The sequence below is a fragment of the Anser brachyrhynchus genome, assembly GCF_964034855.1.
Source record: "Anser brachyrhynchus genome assembly, chromosome: 7".
Taxonomy (NCBI): Eukaryota; Metazoa; Chordata; class Aves; order Anseriformes; family Anatidae; genus Anser; species Anser brachyrhynchus.
Window position 1 is genome coordinate 183,631 of NC_137701.1, and position 15,322 is coordinate 198,952.

Here is a 15,322-nt window from a genome sequence, read left to right on the forward strand (position 1 = left end):
GCTTAGTGTAGTCAGTGAAAGCAGTGGTCCTAAGCTGCATGCTGTTCTTAAATGTAATGCAAATTCTCTTTTGTGACTCCTCAGTACTTCCAGGTTACTTGTAGCTGATCACCAGCAACTGCTTCTGTTAGCTATTAGCTGTTGGGTTTTTGCTAGGAATACTTTCAGTCCTGAATTGAAATGATGACATCCTGAAACAGAAGAGGCTCTTGGAGTATTGTAGGAAGCACATTCTTCCTGGTTCTAGTGCAGGTGTACACGTAGGAGGAGGCAGAAGGCAAAGAACCTCACATAGGTGGAGGGGGTGAGGTGGCATCACAGTTAGAGCTGTTGCAGTTAACTCTTCCCAAAGCATGAAAGCAACGTGGCTGGGAACAGGGATTTGTTGGGTTGCTTCTTTGTGTGAGCCAGGGAGTCTTTTGAGGGGCAGATTAATAAGAATATGACACAAGGTAGAGGTGCAATAGATGAAGCAAAGAATCTGGGTGGGAAAAGGGTTGCTTGTACGTGTCTATGGAATTGTTTCAGGGGACTGAGCTGGGGCAAATTCAAGATAATAGATGCAGCCTCCTTGAATTTGGATGGCAGTGCTGAAGCTTCAAAACCTTACAAGCTTTGATGCCACTTCAATTGTAGTGCATAGCTGTGGTACTTGAGCTCAGAAGTGCAAACTGCACAGGATTTTTTTATCTATTTTCTTCAATGTGAGCAGCAAAACATCTTCCAGGAATGTGCCTGGGTGCTACGCTGCTTTGACACGGCTTGCTTTGCATCACCAAACACAGTAGTTAGGTTGCATCGAGTACTTTGTGGAAACATTCATTGTGTTGTCACCCAGAAATGGGATGCTACAGATGTGTGTTGGCCCGGCAGTATCAGTGCTGGTTTTTGGCCTTTGAGAGGTTGGTCCATAACATGTGACCTGTGTAATGAGGGGCCCACATAGATTGGTGACTTCATTAAGTCTGATGCTGTGGTGGTGTGTGACCCAAGGCCCTGAACGTCAGAAAATCAGGCTGTGGCCACCTATTTTATGCAGACTTTGCCTATTAACAAGGTCTCTACACTGTACGTTAGAGACGTGCGCCTCCTTTTCCGGACTAGATAGCGAAAATACCAGTTTTGTAGTTCAGTGAATGAGATTGGTTGGGCTGTTTGTTCTCCAGAGCTGAAAAATGTTGGGAGTGTATTCTCTTGGAGTCCACAGAAATGAAAATGATGAGAGGAAGAGAACGTTGGTTGCAGCCCGCGTGCTGCTGTTATAAAGTAGTTCTCTGATGTCTTTTTCCCTCTGCTGAGACTTATCAGCCTATCGTCCTTTCCTGTTAGGAGCGCATACCTGGCTTGGGATGGTGTGCGCAGGGCAGATTCTTTACCGTAAGAGCACAGTGAATGCCAGACTTCTTCCTGTACTGCCGTGTTAACCGTGAGTCACAAATTCAGGAAGCAGTGATTGCATCGGAACTGCTAGAATGCTTTGCGGAGTCTTTTTACTGGGTAAACTTCACAGCTGCAGTTACAACTTCCAGCCTGTGTTAGCTGAACACATTGTACTGGTGCCCGCCATCAGTTTGACAAAGATGGGATTGCAGTAGGAACTTGCTTTTTTCCTTCTTTTTAATTAAACAAGTCTTTGAAGCAACTTTTCCAACACCGCCATACTTCACTTCTTCCAGTTATTTTCTGTTTTACTTAGCTGAAATGTTTTTTTTTCTTCCAAGCTTGAGGAAGTTTTCTACAAGAATGTCCCGTAATGATTTCATAAACTCTTTTCGTTGTACCTAGCTGCAACAGAGAATGCTTTTATTCAAAAACCTGCTGGTTTTCTTCTCCAAGAAGTAGTGGGGTTTTTCCTATCTCTTCACTGATGGGAAAGGCTGTAGGACAGTAGCTTGAGGGGCTGCTAATGCTGTCATCAGTGAGCCGGGAAAAGGCAGGAGTCCGAAACGGGTAAAAAGTACTTAAAAGGATACCAAAAGAGTAAACGGTACTTAAGCCGTGGATGTTTCTTTTTGCAGGGGTGCTCTGGACCAACCGCTTCTTTCTAGCGCCACCTCAAAGTAACTTGCAGATAGAACTCACAGGGAAGGTTGATCAAATGGTGATGATCGCTGTCATTCTGCTGGACACGCAGATACTTGCCTTTCGTTTTGGCTCATTTTTAATACCAATTAACTTCAGTGCCTCGCGTTAATAGACACCGTTTGACTGCATCGGCAAATGTTTCTGAGTCGTGAGTGTCGTTAAAGGCCTGTCACCTGTTGTGGTTTAACCCGGCTGGCAGCTAAACACCACACAGCCGTTCGCTCACCCTCCCCCCTCCCTCTCTGGGATGGGGGAGAGAAACGGGAAAGTGAAGCCGGTGAGTTGAGATAAAGACAGTTTATTAAGACAGGAATATAATAATAACAATAATAGTAATAATAGTGATAATTGTTATAAATGACTGAGTCCCAAATAGGATTACAATCAGAGTTTACAATTTATTAAACGAATAGAGGCAAGCAAACAGCGCTGGGTGCGCCGGGAGTCTCTGCTCCACCGGGACGCACACCTGTTACGTAAGGCAGTTTGTTTTTATGCTCCTAGGCTAATACATATTCATTACTACTTCTAGAAGAGGCAGGGTTATTATAATTGGTTTCCCGAATCCGAAGTCCTCCCAGGTGCGCCTGCTTATCAGTCTCTGTTAGTTTCTCGGGGGCCGCTCGGACAGGGAGGCTCATATTCTTCCTCCTTATCTAGTGGTCTCTTGGCCGGCTGTCAGAAGTTACTGCACATTCGTGCAAAGTCAGCAGTTTTTCTCCGAAGAAATCCCTTTGTTCTCTTCTCGCCTAAACCCAGGCCTCAATGTTAACCCTTCAAAACCCCTTAGTGGCACGAATTGCTGGACCATTTCTTACAATTCCTCCCTTTTTTTTTTTTTTAATCATCAATTCGTGTCTCTCCTTCAACCTTTGTCAGTAACAATTGGATTTCATCAGTCAGTTCTCGGGGTGTCCACTTCTTAAGCATCATTATCGACACGTCACCTTTTCTCTCCACTGAAGTCATCACAAATTGGGTGCTATTTATTACTCGCCGTATCAACAACGTAAAGCAAGGTATCATACAAGGTATAAACAATAATGTCACTATACCACATAAAAATAAAAACAGCATCCTTTTAACCCATGGTTCACCAGGCAACCATGAAAAGAAATCCCAATCCATACCCTTCCAAGTTTGTACTGGGACGTGGGCTAGCTTCCTAATTTCCTTTGTTATCTGCTTAACCACTTTTCCATTATCATCAATTTGTAAACAACAATTAGAATCGTTCAGTTTTCCACACACTCCCCCTTCTTCTGCTAGTAAATAGTCTATGACCATTCTACGTTGAAAGATAGCATTCCTCATCTGAGTGGATTGATCATCCAGAAGATCCAAGGTCGTCACTGTTTGATTGGTTACAACTTCGAGGATAGCTTGCGACCTAATTATTCGGTTCAAATTATAAATAGGATCTCGGGCTCCTGATACCAACTCATTCGGGTTCCAGGTAGCTGGCCCATAATGCTGTATGATTCTTTCAGGAGGCCATTCATCCTTTCCCCATTTTTGGGCACTATCCCCGGCTAAGGAAGTATCAATAGATCGTTTTACTCTGTTCAGGTCATCATATAATCTTATTCCTAAATGATTTCCTTGTGTTTGTGACAATAAAAAGAACAAGGGTCTTATGTACCCCACATAGCATATTCCCGACCAGTTTCCGGGTAGCCTCTTGTAAGCATATTTGCCACACACCCAATAATGTCCCTTTAGGGCCCACGTCCCGTTTGGAAAATGACCATCCCATCCATCTTTACCCTTTGGGGCGTGATAATACACAGTGTCCTTGTTACCGAGTGGTCCTGTTACAATGTCTGCCCCGTTTGTACTCGTATATGCACGCTTCCAAGCTCCCACGTTGGGTTTCCACTTACAGTCACAATTCAGTTCTCTTTGGCGACCTGTCGTATTATAAGCCTTTTTCGCCGTCCAATCTTGAGAGTGTGGGAAGCGCCTTCAATCATGGGGTTGGGCCCGCTTTCAGAGCTTGTGTTACCATTCAACCCTTCAGGGTGATCCAGCTCCTGGAAAAACTAATCACAATTTTATTATGGGTTTAAAAGGTTCTCATGTTATTTTTCTCAGGACAAACTGATCTTGGTGTGGGAGAAGTCCGGTCGAGGCACCCTCACTCGGCGGTCAATACCCATAGGGGTTGCCTCCCTCGGTAGACCATACACGCCGCAGTGGAGGGTCCTACCCCGGTCTTGCCTTCTCCCTTTCCTCCCTTCAGCCTTGTCCTCTTTATCCAGTGCCCTTAATTCATGCAGAACCTCATTGCTGGGATATCAGTTCCTCTTTAGTCTCAGTTTCAGTTCCCCAGGAGTGGACTCAACCCTCCAGGCTTCGGTAGTTATTGGTCCTTTTATTCTGGATGCGTGGGTCCAACCCCTTTCTGCTGTTCTCACAGCTGTTTCAGTAGTAAGTAAAACAAGGTACAGTCCCTCCCATCGGGGGTTCAATGATTCTTCTCTCCAGGTTTTTATTAAGACCTTGTCTCCTGGTTGTATTTTATGAATAGCAAATCCTAAAGGTGGTGTCTGAGTCATCATCCCAATTTCTCTTATCTCCTGTAATCTCCTTCCAATGGTAATTATGTATTTCTGGATACTATGATCCTCAACTACATTGTTCCCTAGGGGCATCCCTTGAGAATAAGGCATACCATATAACATTTCATATGATGATAATCCAGTCTCACTGTGTGGTTTAGTTCTTATGTTTAAAAGTGCCAATGGTAAGCATTTCGTCCAGGGCAGCTGTGTCTCGATCATTAACTTAGCCAATTGTTGTTTTATTGTTTGATTCATCCTTTCTACTTTCCCTAAGCTTTGTGGGTGCCACGGAGTGTGGTATTCCCACTGAATACCTTTCAAGGGGTACATCCTTCAAATCTTTGTGGCTGGCGTATGTTCGATTATTTCCACACAATTGTGTTCCAACGGTCCTTCTTCTGGAACGGTTCCTAGAAATACTGCTGGATATAACAGGTTAGTCGTTTTCAAGGTTATGTCATCTTGTTCAGTTAGGATTGCCTGATATTTCATCATCCGGCTGGGTGATAACCAGTGCCCCCCCCCCCTTTGTTCCAAAACGGTTGTTACCATATGTGGTCCAAAAACTTCAATACGTTTTCCCATTTGAAGGCAAATAATTTTCTACTATCTTTATCAAGAGGTATGCAAAAGAAGGCATCCTTTAAATCTATCACGGTAAACCATTTATATTTCTCTTTCACAGATGTTAACAATGTTTAAGGATTAGCTACTACCGGGTGAATATCCTTTGTTATTTCATTTTTTGCTCTAAGATCTTGTACAGATCTATACTCGCCATTCGGCTTCTTTACTGGAAAAATTGGAGTATTGTATTCCGATTTACATTCTTCCAGAATCTGATATTTGAGAAATTTGTCAATAATTTTCACCATTCCCGTGCCTAGCTTCTATCTTAAGTGGATATTGTTTGATTCAAACAGGTTTGGCTCCTTCCTTTAATTCCACCTTTACCAGTTGTGCCAGTTTCGACTTCCCTGGTACATCTGTTTCCCGTACTGTTGCTATAACTGCATTTTCTACTTCTCTTGGAATATTAACAAAGGGTTTATCTTTGATCATTAGGATTTGGCCTACTTTGGACTCAGGTACCTTCATTATTAATTCTCCATCCTCAAAGGTTATTGTTGCATCTAATTTGGCTAATAGATCCCGTCCCAAGAGTGGCATCGGGCATTCTGGTACATACTAAAATTCATGGGTTAGTTCCTTACCCCCAAAACGCAAATCAAGGGGTTGTAAGAATGACCATTCCTCCTCTTTCCCTGTGGCTCCAATTATTGTAGTTGTCTTAGTTCCTAATCGTCCTTTTAAACTATTTAACTGAATATGTTGCTCCTATTACATTTACAGCCTAATTAACACAGAGAAAGAAGCTCCCATAACCAACAAAAAATTCAAGCCTCTGTCTTCGTTTCCTAGCTTTATTTCAACTAGTGGACCTGCTAGGGTAGATGCCCCAGGTCCCCATCATTCCTGACTGTTGTAAGTTTGTCCTGCAGCCTAAGACAATTTCTTTCTGATATCAGGGGCTGATTGCCCTGGAAAGAGGCTAGCCAGTTGCCTCTCTCTCTTTTTTTTTTTTTTTTTTTTTTTTTTTTTAAGCCAGGTCCTTTTTTTTTTTTTTTTTCATTGCATTTCAAAGTTGGTCCAGAAATTCAAAAATTCCATAAATTCCATAGGGGTTTCTTTTGGACCTTGTTGGAACAGATTCTCAATTCCCAATAGCCAATTTAACCAGATTTTAGTATTTACATAATTTCCGGGGTGATTAGGGTCTCAGTGAGGGGGTCGGTCAGGAGAATGCAATCGTTGAAAGTTCCCTGAGCGGTCCCATTGGCAATCTGAGCTCACACAGGAACTCAGGTTGTTTCAAGAGTTAGCTGCTTTTCTGTTTCCACGACAACTCTCTCGGACCCATCACGGTCCCCCTGCCCCAGAGGGCTCACACCCGCGATTTAGAGATCTCAGCCTCGGGTTGAGACGGAACTATTAACATTCCTACATCCTCTTTCCCTGCTCATTCAACTTCAAACAGCTCTGTTAAATACTACATGCCACACAACCTTTAACACCTTCAACAACCCTTTTAACACTTCCTTTATCTTTCTCCAGCCCGTACTTTTCTAATGCCAACACCAAAGGCTCAGTCAGGGGCCAACTTAATTCCAAACCTTTTCCCTCCAACATGCTGAAACAACATATCACTATACAACATTTCATCCTATTTTCCTTCTCTCCTCAAAAACATTAATTGCAAGACACTGTTATAGTCGATTGATCCATAAAGTGGCCATTTAGTTTATATAGTGGCCACCATTGATTGCAATACTTAGTGAAAGTCCTCTTGCTTTCTGTGCCCCCATTTCTAACAATATCCTTCCAATGTGCCAATATGCACCCAAGGAGGCTTTTTCTTTTTTAGGACGTCTTTTTTTTTTTGGATTTTCCCCTTTTCCTTGATTTCCCATTCCCTTTTATTTATTTATATTAGTTACTGTCCCTTGTTTCAATTTCCACGCAAACCTTTTTATTGCAGGTTTTTACTATCTTTTCCTAATCTTCTTCCCAAATGTCCCAATTCTCTGGGATTAAACTCTTCTTTCCACATACAAACTTTACTATTTCAGATTATTAATGAGCCCCATTCCAATCATAAATCCGCAGGACTTCGGAAAAACACCTGAAGCACTCAGCCTTCTGTCTTCTAGACAAACAATAACACCTTTTCCACAAAATTTACATTTCAATAAGACCGAATTTCAAGCCAAATGCTAATTTTTCTCATGCACTTTGTTAGTAAGCCTACACAAAACAAGGAATCACTCCTGTGTATCCGTCAAGATGGGGGTTTAAAAAGGTACTGAGGCCTAAATAAATTCGCTCTCCCCCTTCTTACCAAATTCCCAGGGCTCAGGCCCGAACCACCAAAGAAGTGACTCTCCGTTCTACCACTTTGATAATCAGTCAGCCCCGCTCCCCCGATACTTGGGAAACTGACCGAACACCACCGCGAATATACCCAAACTTCTAAACTGTTACTTAGATAATGCTCCCACCTTCCTCCTTGACACAGTCAAAACATTTAAGAACAAAACAGGATTACAAGATGCACCACCGGGGGTGGATTGTTAGGATATAGAGGTGGTAGGTTATCCAATGACTCCCATTCATCATCTTTTTCTTTTTCCTTTTTTTTTTATTTTTTATTTTTTTGTTCTCTTCTTCGTCAAACTTCTCGTCTGCTTTTAGTGTAAATATTGAGGCTGGAAAAGGACGTGAGATCCTGATCCATAATCCTGCATAATCACTTTCCTCCTGGCTAAAAGGTTCCTTTGAATTAACATGTATATTTAAGGCCTGGCAAACCCAGTCTTCAAAGGATCCGAAAACGGGCCAAAAGACATGTGGTCTTAAAGGCTCCTTCGGCCATTCTGTCATACAATACTGAACCATTTTTAATTTACTTTTTTCCTTTTCTGGGGCCCCTATCGTTCCAATTTCTAATCATTATCCCTAATGGACTTTCTGGTGGTATGTCTGGTAATTTGCTCCCTTTTCTCTGGTCCCGGGTCTTCAATTTTGTCTGACCCATCTAGGAATTTTACTGTGGCAATTCCTACAGCCCTTGGTTGCCTTAGTGAGAGTGTCTTGCAGGGGGTTTAGGACCTATCACCCACCCACGAATCCTATAGGAATCGCTTCGGTCCTTCACCGGCCAAGTCCCTCGCGGGAGATTGGAACCGCGGTTAGAAGACCTCCACAATCGCTTCGGAACTACGTTCCGTCTCAGTCACACTCTCACACACACAGGCAACCGAAACCCACCCAACCGAACGGTATACGCCTTAAATACTTACGACTCCGTCGTCTTCGTTCGGATCTTCGCGCGCAGAATTACGGGCAAAATATAGTGCTGCAGCCGGCAAAGGGAGCTCATAAAAAAATCTAAATCTTTGCTTGCCCTTATTCAGGTTCAGGATGGCATTAGCCCTGACCTGACTCGAACAGGAGCCACCAAATGGTGGGGGCGCCCCTCCTAGATCAAGTCAGAATTCAGGAACCAAGACCATCCCGGACGAGCCCCCAATTGTTATAAATGACTGAGTCCCAAATAGGATTACAATCAGAGTTTACAATTTATTAAACGAATAGAGGCAAGCAAACAGCGCTGGGTGCGCCGGGAGTCTCTGCTCCACCGGGACGCACACCTGTTACGTAAGGCAGTTGGTTTTTATGCTCCTAGGCTAATACATATTCATTACTACTTCTAGAAGAGGCAGGGTTATTATAATTGGTTTCCCGAATCCGAAGTCCTCCCAGGTGCGCCTGCTTATCAGTCTCTGTTAGTTTCTCGGGGGCCGCTCGGACAGGGAGGCTCATATTCTTCCTCCTTATCTAGTGGTCTCTTGGCCGGCTGTCAGAAGTTACTGCACATTCGTGCAAAGTCAGCAGTTTTTCTCCGAAGAAATCCCTTTGTTCTCTTCTCGCCTAAACCCAGGCCTCAATGTTAACCCTTCAAAACCCCTTAGTGGCACGAATTGCTGGACCATTTCTTACATAATGGTAATAGTATTAATAATAATAATGTGTAAGAAAACAAGTGATGCACAATGCAATTGCTCACCACCCGCTGACCGATGCCCAGCCTATCCCCTAGCAGCCGGCCCCCCACCCCAGCCAGCCACCCCTATGTATTGTTTAGCATGACGCCAGATGGTATGGAATACCCCTTTGGCCAGTTTGGGTCAGCTGTCCTGGGTCTGTCCCCTCCCAGCTCCTGCTGCACCCCCAGCCTGCTCGCTGGCAGGACAGAGCGAGAAGCCGAAAAGTCCTTGGCCTGGTGTAAACACTGCTCTGCAACAATTAAAACATCAGCATGTTATCAGCGCTCTTCTCATCCTAATCCAAAACATAGCACCCTACCAGCTACTATGAGGGAAAATTAACTCTGTCCTAACTGGAACCAGGACAAACTGCTTCAGCACTTTTGATCTTTTACAAACTCAGCTAAATTATTTAAGTTCTACTTTGGGCACCGTGTTCCTTCATCAGCCAGGATTTTGTGGATAGAGTTGAGTCTTCTTATCACGCGAGGCCAATAAAACAACTGAGTAATTTAAACCTTTGTGGCTGCTCCCACCCCCAACACTTTCCCATTCCCATGACGACTTCTCATCCCCCAAATGACTTCTCACCCCCAGGTCTCACTCGGGGACCCACCACCCGCAGCCGCTCCCCATCAGGAGCAGACATCCCCAAACCAATTGGCGACGCGGGCAGCGGCAGAGGGCTGCGTTCAGCCCCCACCCCCCCCCACCCCCCCCCGCTGACCGATGCAGGAAATAAGTGCAGGCAGAGGCTTTGCAGGGTGGAACAGTTTGTAATTTATTCCCGGGGTAATTAATTGTGGCTGCCACCCCCAGCCCGTCCCCAGGTGAGGCCCGGCCGCCTGCTCAGGCGGGGGGCCCGGCCTGCCGGCCCGTGCGGTCTCCGGCCCCCGGCTCCTCCTGCCTGACCCTATGCAGCCAGGACGTGTCCCCGACGTCGTCGTCCTGCTGGGACCTTGGCAGTCTGCGCCCCACCTGCCCCGCGTGCCAGGAGAAGCTCCTGACGAGCTCTCCTGCCATGGAGGGGCTGCGCTCCCTGCGCCGGGGCGAGACGCTGCGGGAGCGGTAGCTGGAGGGGCTCGTCTGGCGCTGCTGCTGCTGCTGCCGCTGCCCCAGCCGTGCGTTGCGCTGGAACCTCCTGCGTGGTCGTCGGGCCAGGCGCACGATGCCAATGATGTGCCCGCGGCACAGCGGGCAGGTGTCTCTTTCGGCAGCCCAGACGTGGACACACTCCAGGCAGAAGATGTGCCTGCAGGGGTCGATGCGAGCCGCGCTGGACATGCGCTCCAAACAGATGGGGCACGTCTCCTCCTCGGGGGCCTCCTCTGGCTGCCGCCGTGGCCGCCAGCTCATGATGCCTGTGGCCGCCGCAACGTGGAGCTGGTTTTCGTCTGGGGGAGGCTGCCCTGGTGCCAGGCACTTAGCAGCAGCCTGGGGTCTTCAGCACCCCCCGGGTCGCCGGCAGGACCTCGATGCCTTGCGTGTCGCTGTCTGGATCTCGACGCTTGGCGTGACACCAGCAGGACTACTGCAGATAGGAGCAGGAAGAAAACATTGCAGCAGCAAAGAGACATCAGCTTTCTAGGTTCAACCAATTGTCTAGAGTACTGTAGCGGTAACTGTTCTGTGTATGGATTGCAGACATTGCCGTTAGAATGGCAAATCTGCTTGTGGTAGGTTATACATGGCAAGACCGCGCTTAGGACAGATGAGGAAGATAGATGTCTATAGATTTGAGAACATTACCGAAGGACCTCGATGGCTCGGGTGCAACAGCAATGGCTTCGCGTGTGCCTCTCGGCACACCTCCGCCTCTCTCTTTCCTTCCAGCCTTAGGACCTCGAGCTTTCGATACCGCCAGCTGGACTGGCCGCAGGCGCGCCGCTCAGGGCATTTATAGCCAGCCACCTCTTGTGAGGCAATAGGGTGACATCACCAGGGTCTCGGGGTGCCCCTGTTGGCAGCACTGACAGAGATCACCTGACTGTTGCGAGAAAATGCTGATGTGAGATGGCTGCTCCATGCTGACAGAAGCCAAGCAAGGAGAGCGGTATTAGGGGTGCCCATCAAGCACTGACTTGATGGGAGTCTCACGTATTTGAACGTATTTGAAGTGACACTTTATTCTTGATACCTTAGGGCCCACTCCTTGGCCCACTCTTGGGTTCGGTCTCTTCCGAGATGGCTTTTCTTAATTAGCCTAATACCGCTCTCCTTGCTTGGCTTCTGTCAGCATGGAGCAGCCATCTCACATCAGCATTTTCTCGCAACAGTCAGGTGATCTCTGTCAGTGCTGCCAACAGGGGCACCCCGAGACCCTGGTGATGTCACCCTATTGCCTCACAAGAGGTGGCTGGCTATAAATGCCCTGAGCGGCGCGCCTGCGGCCAGTCCAGCTGGCGGTATCGAAAGCTCGAGGTCCTAAGGCTGGAAGGAAAGAGAGAGGCGGAGGTGTGCCGAGAGGCACACGCGAAGCCATTGCTGTTGCACCCGAGCCATCGAGGTCCTTCGGTAATGTTCTCAAATCTATAGACATCTATCTGCCTCATCTGTCCTAAGCGCGGTCTTGCCATGTATAACCTACCACAAGCAGATTTGCCATTCTAACGGCAATGTCTGCAATCCATACACAGAACAGTTACCGCTACAGTACTCTAGACAATTGGTTGAACCTAGAAAGCTGATGTCTCTTTGCTGCTGCAATGTTTTCTTCCTGCTCCTATCTGCAGTAGTCCTGCTGGTGTCACGCCAAGCGTCGAGATCCAGACAGCGACACGCAAGGCATCGAGGTCCTGCCGGCGACCCGGGGGGTGCTGAAGACCCCAGGCTGCTGCTAAGTGCCTGGCACCAGGGCAGCCTCCCCCAGACGAAAACCAGCTCCACGTTGCGGCGGCCACAGGCATCATGAGCTGGCGGCCACGGCGGCAGCCAGAGGAGGCCCCCGAGGAGGAGACGTGCCCCATCTGTTTGGAGCGCATGTCCAGCGCGGCTCGCATCGACCCCTGCAGGCACATCTTCTGCCTGGAGTGTGTCCACGTCTGGGCTGCCGAAAGAGACACCTGCCCGCTGTGCCGCGGGCACATCATTGGCATCGTGCGCCTGGCCCGACGACCACGCAGGAGGTTCCAGCGCAACGCACGGCTGGGGCAGCGGCAGCAGCAGCAGCAGCGCCAGACGAGCCCCTCCAGCTACCGCTCCCGCAGCGTCTCGCCCCGGCGCAGGGAGCGCAGCCCCTCCATGGCAGGAGAGCTCGTCAGGAGCTTCTCCTGGCACGCGGGGCAGGTGGGGCGCAGACTGCCAAGGTCCCAGCAGGACGACGACGTCGGGGACACGTCCTGGCTGCATAGGGTCAGGCAGGAGGAGCCGGGGGCCGGAGACCGCACGGGCCGGCAGGCCGGGCCCCCCGCCTGAGCAGGCGGCCGGGCCTCACCTGGGGACGGGCTGGGGGTGGCAGCCACAATTAATTACCCCGGGAATAAATTACAAACTGTTCCACCCTGCAAAGCCTCTGCCTGCACTTATTTCCTGCATCGGTCAGCGGGGGGGGGTGGGGGGGGGGTGGGGGCTGAACGCAGCCCTCTGCCGCTGCCCGCGTCGCCAATTGGTTTGGGGATGTCTGCTCCTGATGGGGAGCGGCTGCGGGTGGTGGGTCCCCGAGTGAGACCTGGGGGTGAGAAGTCATTTGGGGGATGAGAAGTCGTCATGGGAATGGGAAAGTGTTGGGGGTGGGAGCAGCCACAAAGGTTTAAATTACTCAGTTGTTTTATTGGCCTCGCGTGATAAGAAGACTCAACTCTATCCACAAAATCCTGGCTGATGAAGGAACACGGTGCCCAAAGTAGAACTTAAATAATTTAGCTGAGTTTGTAAAAGATCAAAAGTGCTGAAGCAGTTTGTCCTGGTTCCAGTTAGGACAGAGTTAATTTTCCCTCATAGTAGCTGGTAGGGTGCTATGTTTTGGATTAGGATGAGAAGAGCGCTGATAACATGCTGATGTTTTAATTGTTGCAGAGCAGTGTTTACACCAGGCCAAGGACTTTTCGGCTTCTCGCTCTGTCCTGCCAGCGAGCAGGCTGGGGGTGCAGCAGGAGCTGGGAGGGGACAGACCCAGGACAGCTGACCCAAACTGGCCAAAGGGGTATTCCATACCATCTGGCGTCATGCTAAACAATACATAGGGGTGGCTGGCTGGGGTGGGGGGCCGGCTGCTAGGGGATAGGCTGGGCATCGGTCAGCGGGTGGTGAGCAATTGCATTGTGCATCACTTGTTTTCTTACACATTATTATTATTAATACTATTACCATTATCACTATTATTACTATTATTATATTCCTGTCTTAATAAACTGTCTTTATCTCAACTCACCGGCTTCACTTTCCCGTTTCTCTCCCCCATCCCAGAGAGGGAGGGGGGAGGGTGAGCGAACGGCTGTGTGGTGTTTAGCTGCCAGCCGGGTTAAACCACAACAGGTGACAGGCCTTTAACGACACTCACGACTCAGAAACATTTGCCGATGCAGTCAAACGGTGTCTATTAACGCGAGGCACTGAAGTTAATTGGTATTAAAAATGAGCCAAAACGAAAGGCAAGTATCTGCGTGTCCAGCAGAATGACAGCGATCATCACCATTTGATCAACCTTCCCTGTGAGTTCTATCTGCAAGTTACTTTGAGGTGGCGCTAGAAAGAAGCGGTTGGTCCAGAGCATCCCTGCAAAAAGAAACATCCACGGCTTAAGTACCGTTTACTCTTTTGGTATCCTTTTAAGTACTTTTTACCCGTTTCGGACTCCTGCCTTTTCCCGGCTCACTGATGACAGCATTAGCAGCCCCTCAAGCTACTGTCCTACAGCCTTTCCCATCAGTGAAGAGATAGGAAAAACCCCACTACTTCTTGGAAAAGAAAACCAGCAGGTTTTTGAATAAAAGCATTCTCTGTTGCAGCTAGGTACAACGAAAAGAGTTTATGAAATCATTACGGGACATTCTTGTAGAAAACTTCCTCAAGCTTGGAAGAAAAAAAAACATTTCAGCTAAGTAAAACAGAAAATAACTGGAAGAAGTGAAGTATGGCGGTGTTGGAAAAGTTGCTTCAAAGACTTGTTTAATTAAAAAGAAGGAAAAAAGCAAGTTCCTACTGCAATCCCATCTTTGTCAAACTGATGGCGGGCACCAGTACAATGTGTTCAGCTAACACAGGCTGGAAGTTGTAACTGCAGCTGTGAAGTTTACCCAGTAAAAAGACTCCGCAAAGCATTCTAGCAGTTCCGATGCAATCACTGCTTCCTGAATTTGTGACTCACGGTTAACACGGCAGTACAGGAAGAAGTCTGGCATTCACTGTGCTCTTACGGTAAAGAATCTGCCCTGCGCACACCATCCCAAGCCAGGTATGCGCTCCTAACAGGAAAGGACGATAGGCTGATAAGTCTCAGCAGAGGGAAAAAGACATCAGAGAACTACTTTATAACAGCAGCACGCGGGCTGCAACCAACGTTCTCTTCCTCTCATCATTTTCATTTCTGTGGACTCCAAGAGAATACACTCCCAACATTTTTCAGCTCTGGAGAACAAACAGCCCAACCAATCTCATTCACTGAACTACAAAACTGGTATTTTCGCTATCTAGTCCGGAAAAGGAGGCGCACGTCTCTAACGTACAGTGTAGAGACCTTGTTAATAGGCAAAGTCTGCATAAAATAGGTGGCCACAGCCTGATTTTCTGACGTTCAGGGCCTTGGGTCACACACCACCACAGTATCAGACTTAATGAAGTCACCAATCTATGTGGGCCTCTCGTTACACAGGTCACATGTTATGGACCAACCTCTCAAAGGCCAAAAACCAGCACTGATACTGCCGGGCCAATACATATCTGTAGCATCCCATTTCTGGGTGACAACACAATGAATGTTTCCACAAAGTACTCGATGCAACCTAACTACTGTGTTTGGTGATGCAAAGCAAGCCGTGTCAAAGCAGCGTAGCACCCAGGCACATTCCTGGAAGATGTTTTGCTGCTCACATTGAAGAAAATAGATAAAAAAATCCTGTGCAGTTTGCA